At 37.6% G+C, this 10,657-nt stretch overlaps 1 non-coding gene across 1 annotated transcript; it reads left to right on the plus strand.

Annotated features, from left to right (window-relative positions):
* The first annotated feature begins 7,599 nt into the window (after window positions 1–7,599).
* LOC121213401 (small nucleolar RNA R71) lies at window positions 7,600–7,706 on the plus strand. Its single transcript, XR_005908783.1, has one exon. It is a non-coding gene; the product is annotated as a small nucleolar RNA R71 (small nucleolar RNA).
* Window positions 7,707–10,657: the final 2,951 nt, after the last annotated feature.

Genomic DNA, 10,657 nt, shown 5'->3' on the forward strand with positions numbered 1-10,657 from the left:
TCATCATTCTCTCCTCTTTCAACTCTCTTATCCCTCACACCTATCATCATATTTGCATAAAGATTTTTAGCAAATTAGCCTCTTAAAGAGCCCTTGGTTGGCCACCTCGGAGAGCCATCAGTAAAAGAGCGAAGCGAAGGAACAAATGAGCCCTCGTCGATAAAGTCTTGGGTGATAGTCACTTTGAATTAGATTTAATCTTTCTTTTCTTTAATTTAATTCAAGAATGTTTGCTATGTTCACTGTTCTTGTTTACAACAATGATAGCTTAATTTTATTTAAGCTAGGATGATTATTTTGATTGAATAATATTTATTTGATTCATGCTTATAATGTTTGTGCCTCAATTGATCATGTTTTCAATTAAAATCAAGTCTGTATTTCATTCATACGTGATTGAAATGCACCTGATTTAGCTGAGTGATCCTAACCAAACGACGGCTAATGGACACATAATTGAAATGTGCATGCTCAATTTAGATCCTAACCCGATTAAATTGTAGGTTACATAACAACCTTAACCGGGCTCTGTTATCTGCATAGTTTTTAGATTTGTGTGACTAAACTGTTTCAAACCTAACACATCCCTGTTACCTCGCACGAATACTAAGAAAGCCTTAGTAAATAAGGATCAGTAAAATGCGTATTTACTAAGTAAAGGATTTCGAAACGACCTAATGTGGTTTCCAAACTCATGAAAGATCAAGTTGCCATGGAATGTTTTTCTGAATATTGATAAGAATGTTGATAATAATTTGAGTTTAATTAAAGTAATTGTCTTAGCTTATTTATGTTATAATTGTTGCTTATTATGTTAATTTTTCTAAAATCTATTTCATTCATATAGTTGCATGTTAGCATAAATCACATCAGGGATCATTGCATTTAGTTTAATATATTTTAATCATCACTTCTCACTTATATTGTTTTTATTTATCAAATTGTTAATATAATTTTACAAATACAAATTAATTGAATTAGTACAAATACAATCTCTGAGGAGACAATAACTTGATACTTACTTATTACTTGATAACAACTGTGTACACTTACACAAACCTGAGTTTTTACAAAAGCGTGCTGAGCGCCAGAACTGAGAGAGAGGTAGGAGCAAGAGGGAGTCAGAGCCCTCAAGTTTCGTTCAGAGGCCTAAGAAATGGCCAGAGTTGATGGAGCGATCAGAGTTGGGGATCCTATTGCTGCTACTGGACAGCCGTCATTTATTGACTGTGGTAGACGCCATCGGGGCGAGTGTTGGAAAAGAACTGGGGCTTGTTTGAGGTGCGGTTCATTAGAGTACCATATTAGAGAGTGTCCGCGGAGGTCCGATCAGATGCAAGCTTCTCGCATGGGTATTATACCACAATCGAGGGTAGTTCAATAGCCATCGAAAGGCTGTGGTATGGCCAGAGGTGGTAATGGTTTAGGCTGTGGTCAGAAAGCACCGGGCAGAGGTGCTGGACATACTGAGGCAAGGCAGCCGGCTTTAGTTTATGCTACACGTCGTCGAGAGGATGGAGATGCTCTGGATGTTATCATGGGTACGTTTTTTAGTCATAATGTACCTTATACTGCACTGATAGATATATGATCCACTCACTCCTACATAGCCCGTACTATTTCCGAGAACTTGGGTATCTTGGTTGAGAGCCCTGCGAGTGAGGTGACTATATTGAGTCTACTGGGACAACCAGTAAGGGTAAATAAGTTGTTTAGAGACGTTTCTTTAGATGTTCGAGGGGCTATTTTTCTAGCTGATCTGATGGAATTGCCTTTTGAAGAGTTTGATCTGATACTGGGAATGGACTGGTTGGTTAAACACCGAGTGAGCTTAGATTGTGCCACAAAAAGTGTTGTACTAAGAACTGAAGAGGATAGTGAGGTAGTCGTAATTGGTGAACGTTGGAATTACTTATCGAATGTGATTTTTGCACTAAGGGCAAAAAAGTTGGTTGGAAAGGGATGCAAGGCATATTTGGCCTACATCAGTGTTTCAGATTCTGGGGATTCTCCGATTAAGGATATCAGGACGGTTAAGGAATTTCCAGACATTTTTCCTGAAGAGCTACCTGGGTTACCTCTGAATCGTGAAGTAGAGTTCAAGATTGAACTCCTTCCTGGTACAGCTCCGGTGTCCAACTCTTCCTATAGAATGGCACCGGAAGAGCTTGTGGAGCTTAAGGCTTAAATTCAAGAGTTACTGGATCGTGGGTTTATTCACCCTAGAGTGTCTCCGTGGGGAGCACCAATTTTGTTCGTGAAAAAGAAGGATGGATCCATGCTTATGTGTATTGACTATCGACAATTGAACAAGTTGAAAATCAAGAATACGTATCCCTTACCGAGGATAGATGATCTGTTTGACCAATTCCGAGGGACTTTGATATTCTCCAAGATTGACCTCTGATCAGGGTATCACCAGTTGAGATTTAAGGAGGTTGATGTGCATAAGACAACGTTTAGGACTCGTTATGGACACTACGAGTTCCTAGTAATTCCATTTGGACTGACGAATGCACTGGCAGATTTTATGGATCTAATGAATCGAGTCTTCCAGCCCTATCTGGATCGGTTCCTAGTGGTATTTATTGATGACATACTGGTGTACTCAAGGACTGAGGATGAGCACAATAAACACCTCATAGTGGTTCTATAGATCTTGCGAGAAAAGCAATTGTACTATAAGTTTAATAAATGTGAGTTCTGGTTGCGGAAAGTAACATTTCTGGGCCATGTGGTTTCTGCTGAGGGAATTAAGGTCGATCTTCGAAAGATTGAGGCGGTGTTGGATTGGAAACAACCTAAGACTGTATCTGAGATTCATAGTTTTTTGGTGCTGGCAGGGTATTATTGATGATTCGTAGAGCGTTTTTCACTGATTGCAGCACCCTTGACTAAGCTACTACGTAAGGGTGTGCCATGTAACTAGACTGATACGCAGCAAGAGAGCTTTGAAAAGCTCAAAACTATATTGATTAAGACCCCTGTTTTAATATAGCCTGAGTCTAGAAAGGTGTTTACTGTTTATAGTGATGCATCACATGTTGGTTTAGGATGTGTGTTGATGCAAGAGGGTAAGTTAGTAGCGTATGCATCTCGTCAGCTTCAGAATTATAACGCAAATTATCCGATGCATGACTTGGAGTTGGCCGCTATGGTATTCGCACTGAAAATTTGAAGGCCTTACTTGTTTGGTGAAAAGTGTATCAACTACACGGATCACAAGAACTTCAAGTATCTCCCCACTCAGAAGGAGCTAAATCTTAGCTAGCGTAGATGGATTGAGCTGTTTAAGGACTATGACTATACGATTGAATATCACCCAGGAAAGGCCAATGTAGTGGCCGATGCACTGAGCCGTAACGTTATGACTGATTTGAAGGCGATGTTTGCTCACCTCAGTTTATTTAATGATGGAAGTCTACTAGTTGAGCTTTAGGTTAAGCCTACATGGATTCAGCAGATTAAAGGTAAGCGGTTAGAGGACGAATCTTTAGGTCTTCATTTCTGATAGATTAAGGGTGGGCATACTGAGGACTTTGGACAGAATAGCGAAGGGGTACTCTGTTTCCGTAGGAGAATCTGTGTACCGAAAGACACTAAATTGAGGCTATCGTTACTAACAAAGGCACATAGTAGCCCCTATGCTATGCATCCTAGCAGAAATAAGATGTACCAAGACCTTTGTGAGTTATACTGGTGGCAAGGACTTAAACGAGAGGTTGCCGATTTTGTAGGTAAATGTCTGACTTACCAGTAGGTTAAGGTTGAGCATCATTACCTTCGGGTTTGTTACAGCCAATTAAGATTCCATTTTGGAAGTGGGAGCGAGTGACTATGCACTTTATTAGTGGGTTACCCCTCAAACCCACTAAAAAGGATTTTGTATGGGTCATTGTGGATCGATTGACCAAGTCCGCCTATTTCATACCGGTTCGTACTGCTACTAGCTCAGAAGCTAGCTAAACTGTATGTGTTTGAGATAGTGGGACTGCATGGGGTACCGATATTGATCATATTAGATAAGGATCTTTTCTTCACGTCTCGGTTCTGGAAGAAGCACATGAAGCTCTGGGTACAAGGTTGAACTTCAGTACTGCATTCCATCCTTAAACAAATGGTCAATTTGAGAGGGTGATTCAGATACTAGAGGACATGTTGAGAAGCTGTGTCATTGACTTCTAAGGCAGTTTGGAGGATTACCTACCACTAGCAGAGTTTGCTTATAACAATAGCTATCAGTCTAGCATTCAGAAGGCACCTTACGAGGCATTATATGGTCGTAGGTGTCGCACTCCTTCATTTTGGACTGAGTTGGGTGAGCGACGTGTTCTAGGCCCTGAACTGGTTTTTGATACTGATGATAAAGTTAGACTGATTCGAGATCGACTGAAAGCGGTATCTGATAAACAGAAGTCCTACGCAAACCTGAAGTGTCGTGAAATCGAGTATTCTATGGGAGACTCCTTTTTTTCTTAAAGTCTCGCCATGGAAGAAAGTACTGAGCTTTGGTCACAAGGGTAAGTTAAGCCCTAGGTTTATTAGGCCTTACCATATTCTGAAGCGAGTAGGACAGGTTGCCTACCAGTTGGAGCTACCTCCAGAGTTGGATTGGATTCATGACGTATTCCATGTCTCGATGTTGAGGCGTTACAGCTTTGATCCCACACATATTATTCCAGTGGAGGAGATTGAGGTTAGGCTAGATCTGACTTTGGAGGAGGAGCCGGTTCAGATATTGGATCGTGATATAACAGTCCTAAGAAGAAAATCCATACCACTGGTTAAGGATTTTTGGCGTAATCATAGCTCTAAGGAGGCCACGTGGGAATCTGAGGATGCGATGTGACAGCAGTATCCTCATTTGTTCTGATCAGGTAAAATTTCGAGGCTGAAATTTTCTTTTAGGGGGTAGAGTTGTAACGCCCAAAAAAAATCTCTATTATATATTTATTTTTGTGTGTTTGTGACACAACAGTGTATTTGCTTCAGTGGTTATGTGTTCTAGGAGTGTCTGAGAAGTCTTGGGTTCAAGCCTTGTCTTGAGCTAAATTTTTGTTTTAATTGAATAAAGCCTTGCTTTTGTGCAGTAGGCTTATAGTTAAAAGTTGGTAAAAATATGTCAGAATGGGCCTGCTGGTCTGGTGGTTAAGGGGAGTGTCAGTGTGTTAGGGCCCTTGAGTTTGAATCTCTGTACGTGCAAAGGGATTTTTTGTACTTGTTCCATGAAGGATTTTGAAATGTGGTGAAATACTGAGTGTTTGAGATGTGTGGGAGGTTGTGGACGATTTTTGGGGGTGTTTGAGTTGTAGTGGGGGAGTGTGGGACCGAATTTAGGGATAAGAGGGGAGAGATTTTAGGAATTGTGATCAGATTGTGTAACTTCTTGAAACTTTTTCTTTTCTTTTGTTCCATTCTCAAAATATCGATTTTTCTTTTGGGTATTTTGACGTTTCCTCCTTTCCATCACTCTCACTGCCGAATTTTCCTTCTTATCATTGCTGCTATTTTTGTTTTTCCTCCCCTTTCTCTTCTTCGATTCTGTTTTCAATCCGTTTTGACTGCACAACGTAATTTTGCGCATTCGATAAGTTGGCATTTTTGTTTCTTTTTCTTAACTATTTCTTGATTTGATTAAGAGGGGTTTTTCCTTGTTTTAGGTGTTAATTGAGAGGCTGAACAGTGGTCTTCGACGATTTAAGTGCATAAGATCTCTGTTGATGCACCGAAGGTAAAGGATTTTTATGATTATAGTTGGTATACCTCAACGAATTTTGATAAATTATCGATTAAAAGTGACTGATTGGAGGTTACTATCGTCTTGACAATAAGGAATCGTTGGAACAAGATCCCTCTTCTGTGGAGTTTTAGTTTATTCGTTCAAGGTTTCAAGGTAGCTATCGTGCGATTGAGTTGGAAGTATGTTCGGCTTTATGTTGTTGTGCTAATCATGAGTTGAGTCTGACGATTAAGTTGAAATGTTCAATTTCAAGGTACTACTGATCTCGGAAGTGTTTTTTGCTGCGGAACCATAAAAGGTGTGTAACCATAACACTGTAGATGGAAATCGAGGAAAAGCCAAAAAGTGTGGTAGGTCGTGTGACGGAACATGGGTGTGTGATCAACGAGGTAGGCCGTATGTGGCACACGGGCTGAACTGAACTGGGCCATGTGGGCTACACGAGCGTGTGGGCCCACACAGGCAGACAACATAGGCGTGTGGGCCCATTTCCACTGTTCAGTTGCTAAGGTTGCACGGGTCACCTGAGTCGACTGTGGACCTACAATTGGGTCGGTAAGCTTACCTAGACCCCTAATTAACTGAAATAATTGTATGACTGATATAATTATGCATGTTATTAAGCATGATGATGCCTCACTAATTTGATATTGTATGCATTGATTATATGCTTGATATTATGTGATAACGTGCCATAACTGTATATTGCATTACATTGGGTTGGGGGTTGATATTGTTTGGAGGAAGTGCACTGAAAGGCCTTGAGCTTAATTTACTAGTAGCTCAGCTACAAACTACTGTCTAGTGCCGCATTCGGTACTTTTTGGAGTGTAGGGATATGTGGGTTGATTATATCCCCACATAGAGTGTAGGGTTCGACGGAGATGGTGTGTAGAGGCTGGTTGGGTAGGATTTTGTGACTGCATATTCGTACTATTTGCTATTACTGTAATGGGCCAACGCCCTACTGATTATTGATATTGTGATAGGCAAATGCCCTACTGCATGACTGCTTATGTTCTGAAATAGGCTAAAGCCCAAACTGGTACTGCTTCTAAAAAGGGCTTAGGCCCAGACTGTTAATATTTGCATACTGACTGATTGCAGGTGTAGGGACAACACACTCAGTTTTAGTAAACTCACCCTTCTGATTTATCTGTACAGGTAATCCCCAGACTTAGGCAGATTGGAGTGGCAGAGGACTCATCGATGGCCACACACCCCCTTTTTACACTGTTTTCGTACATAATTAGATTTTTAAAGTTTTATTTGGGGTATTTTACTGTAATAATGGCCTCTATGGATTTTTTATTTAAATTTGGATTTTATACTGCTTTATGTTTATATCTGCTAGAGGTAGGTAAAACATAGGTTTTTTTTTTAAGAAATGCATGTGTTTTAGCAAAATACCTACAAGGACACAAACTGTTTTAAAAAGCTTCCGCAACGTATACTATTTTGAAAACTAATGACAGAATAAAAACCATGACTTTGGAATTAATAAAAGATAATGACGAGTTCTAAATGAAAAATGTTTTAAGAAAGGTTACGATTTTTTAACACAAGCTATAGTTTTCAAACACACTACCATATGACATCGCTAGATTCGGCCATAACATCTAGGCGGGGTTTGGGGTGTTACAGTAATTGCATCAAGTTCCATTGCTCCAGCAACTCTTCTACCAGTCCTTACTCTTGTAGTGGGGTATCGATAACCATTGTTTGCTATCCTCTCCAGAATTTCATATGCCTCATTATATGATTTACCAATCAAAGTCTCATTGGCAGACGTGCCAACCACCATTCTTGTATGTGCATTCAATCCATTGTAAAACATTTCCATTTGCTTCCAATGTTGAAAATCATGTATTGGACATTTTCTAATTAAGTCCTTGAATAGTTCCTATGCTTCATATAGTTTTTCATCCTCAAATTGTCGAAAGGACATGATATCATTCCTCAAGTTGACATTCATGTTTGGAGGATTATATCTTAGCAGAAACCTCTGACAAAGTTCATTCCAAGATGCCACCATCCCTGACGTTAATGCATTTAATCATGCTCTGGCACGATCCCACAATGAATAATGGAATAACTTCAGCCTCAGTGCATCTTTAGCAACACCCTGCTGCCTGAATAAATCATAGACTTCCAAAAAGAGTCTTAAGTGCAACTGTGAATCCTCAGTAGCAATCCACTAAATTGGCCTATAGTTTGTAACATTTGAAACATCACCGGCTTTAACTCAAAATTTTGAGCTTGAATATGCGGCCTTACAATCCCTAGATTTAGATAATCCAAAATCAGCACTACATGTTCTTTGATGGGTCTGTCTCTGTCATCTATTATTCAAGGAATATCAGTATCTCTTCCATCTTGATGTAATGGCTCTTCTCTAACTTGATCATTTCTAATTCTTTCCATTTCTCGCAATTCTTTTCTCCTTCTTCTAAAGGTTTTCTGAATTTCTAGATCAAAATAATACTCTTCAATCGTAGAAATATCTCTACTCATGCATTAAAAAAATCCTAAAAATCAAAACAACTAATTAAGCTAACTAACAAAATTAAAGAGGTAATAACACACCAAAATTTTCACCAATATTGCTAATCCCTAGCAATGGCACCAAAAATTTGTTGCCTATGAATGTGTAATGCAAATGCGCAAGCATACAAGTCAAATCAAGTAATAAAGTGATAAGTGAGTATCGTCTCCACGGGGATCGGAATTGATTAAAGTAATTGGTTATGCTATTACTTATGAAATTTACTAATTAAATTGTGCAAAAGAAACAGATGACAAATTGATGAAGAGATTTAATGAATGGATTAATCAAATCAATTATGAATGAAAAAAAATGTTAGGGCAATTGAAATGTTGCTGGAATTCTCAAAAAATAAGTAAGAAGGATTTGTATTGTTGAATGATGAAGGTTGGAATTACTCAGGATTTATTCTTATACCATAATAATGCCATGACAAAATCTTGACCATTCTACTGCTTAAGGATTCACTACTGTAGTCTGCTTCTATTGAAAGCCAGACTTTGAGCTACCATTCTAAGTTTTTTTTTTGTATGTCTACAAAACTTAAGAATGATATCAAGACTGTTCTTGCTTTCCCTATATAGATCGCAACTTCTATATCTAGAGTGCTGCAAATATTCTTTTGAATACTTGCCTATATCAACTGATAATAATCCAATCTATTTAATCTTTTCAAAATTAAATTAGATCTAATAACATAACATACAATCATCTATGTCCAAAGCTTGCATGCATGCATTTAAAATAATCACAAATTGAATGGAACAATAATCTACTCAAAATCATACCATGGGCATTAAAGATAATAAAAATTCACCCAAATAATTCCAGCCCATTGAGATATAGCTCATGGATTAGGCATTCAAATCCAAAACAAAACCATTCGAGATCATTATTTAAGTTCACAAATCAAAAAGTTTAAATAAAAAAATAAATGTAGAACTACAGGAAGCTCTCACTACTCCAGCTTTCACTTTAATAATGAGATTTGATGCAAAACCCAGGGCAGATTTCTCTTCCCTTTCTTTGCGCCTGTGACTTTTCTGCTCTATAAGCTGCTACCCTCTCCTCTCATTTTCTCTGAGATTTTCCACGAGAATTTAATGCGAAGATAAAAACTGCTCTCTAATTCTTTTCTTTCCAAAAATCCTCTCCTATTTTCTTTTCTCTTTCCTCCTTTATAGGGTAGGTCCTTCCCTCTCAGCACACATCTTTTGCTTCCACTTTTTCAGGGTGGTTTATCTGGTACAAGTACAGCTGGCTGAGAGTGACTTGGGCTGAATGTTGGATCATTTTTCTAGAATTGCTATGGCATTCTTGTTGGCAATCTAACTAGCAATTTTCCATGACAATATTTCACTTCCTTCATTTTCCTACTATCTTTTTTCCTCTCTTCTTCATCCTACACCTACTGCCAACCACAACCAACACCTTTCTTCCTCAATAATAAAAGTAACAAATAATAGCATTTATAGTACAATCCAAGCTTTGTTATGCGATGTTCTAAAAATATCCTAAAAATGCAAACATATTTAATTAATTACAAACAATTAATTCACTTTAGAGGCTTGAAAAATAACTCTTTTAAAGAGTTATCAGTCCTTATTGTACGAAACTAACAATTAGACTTTACAATTAAGTTGTTTTCTTAAACTATGCTTAATTTTTATCAATTTAACACTTAAATCATTCAATTCACAATAATGGAATCTTATAAAAACTTCACCAATTGATCAAATTGATTCTTAGGTTAGCTTAATCAAGCTCTCAAGATAAATATATAAAAAAAATGGCTTGGGACTTACTTGAATTAGGGACCAAAACCTTTAAAAAATCTAAAATGGCATGAAGCTTCTTCTTCTTTTCTAATAGTCTGTTGGAGAAAATGGAGTTTATTCTCCATCCACCAAATTCTCATTTCTATAATTAGATTATGGCTTAATTAACTTTAATTAATCATGATTTAGCTTAAGAAAAGCTTGATGATAAGAAAAGTAAACATTTTTATACTTGAATAATGTTTTAGTTTAATTAAAGCACCCAAATAAGAAAAGTTAAAAACACTCAAAAATAAATATTTTTATACTTGAATCAAGGAACAAAATGTTTGGTGATAAGAGGTTGAAATAAAAAATACTCAAATAAGAAAAGTTGGTCAAAGAAATTTAAATCTCACCATTATGCACTCGAAATAAAAATAAAACAATTTTGAGAGAGAAAAAAAAAGTTAAGATTTTCTCACTTGTAACTTTTAAAGAGTAATCAAACTCAATAATATTCAAAAGATGTGGGATCACTCTCAAACAAAACTAACTTAAGGCTCTAAAAAGTCAAAGAAACACTCAACTCCAAAGGAAGTAAGTTGCGCGGAG

The sequence above is a fragment of the Gossypium hirsutum genome, chromosome A13 (genome assembly GCF_007990345.1).
Source record: "Gossypium hirsutum isolate 1008001.06 chromosome A13, Gossypium_hirsutum_v2.1, whole genome shotgun sequence".
NCBI classification, from domain to species: domain Eukaryota; kingdom Viridiplantae; phylum Streptophyta; class Magnoliopsida; order Malvales; family Malvaceae; genus Gossypium; species Gossypium hirsutum.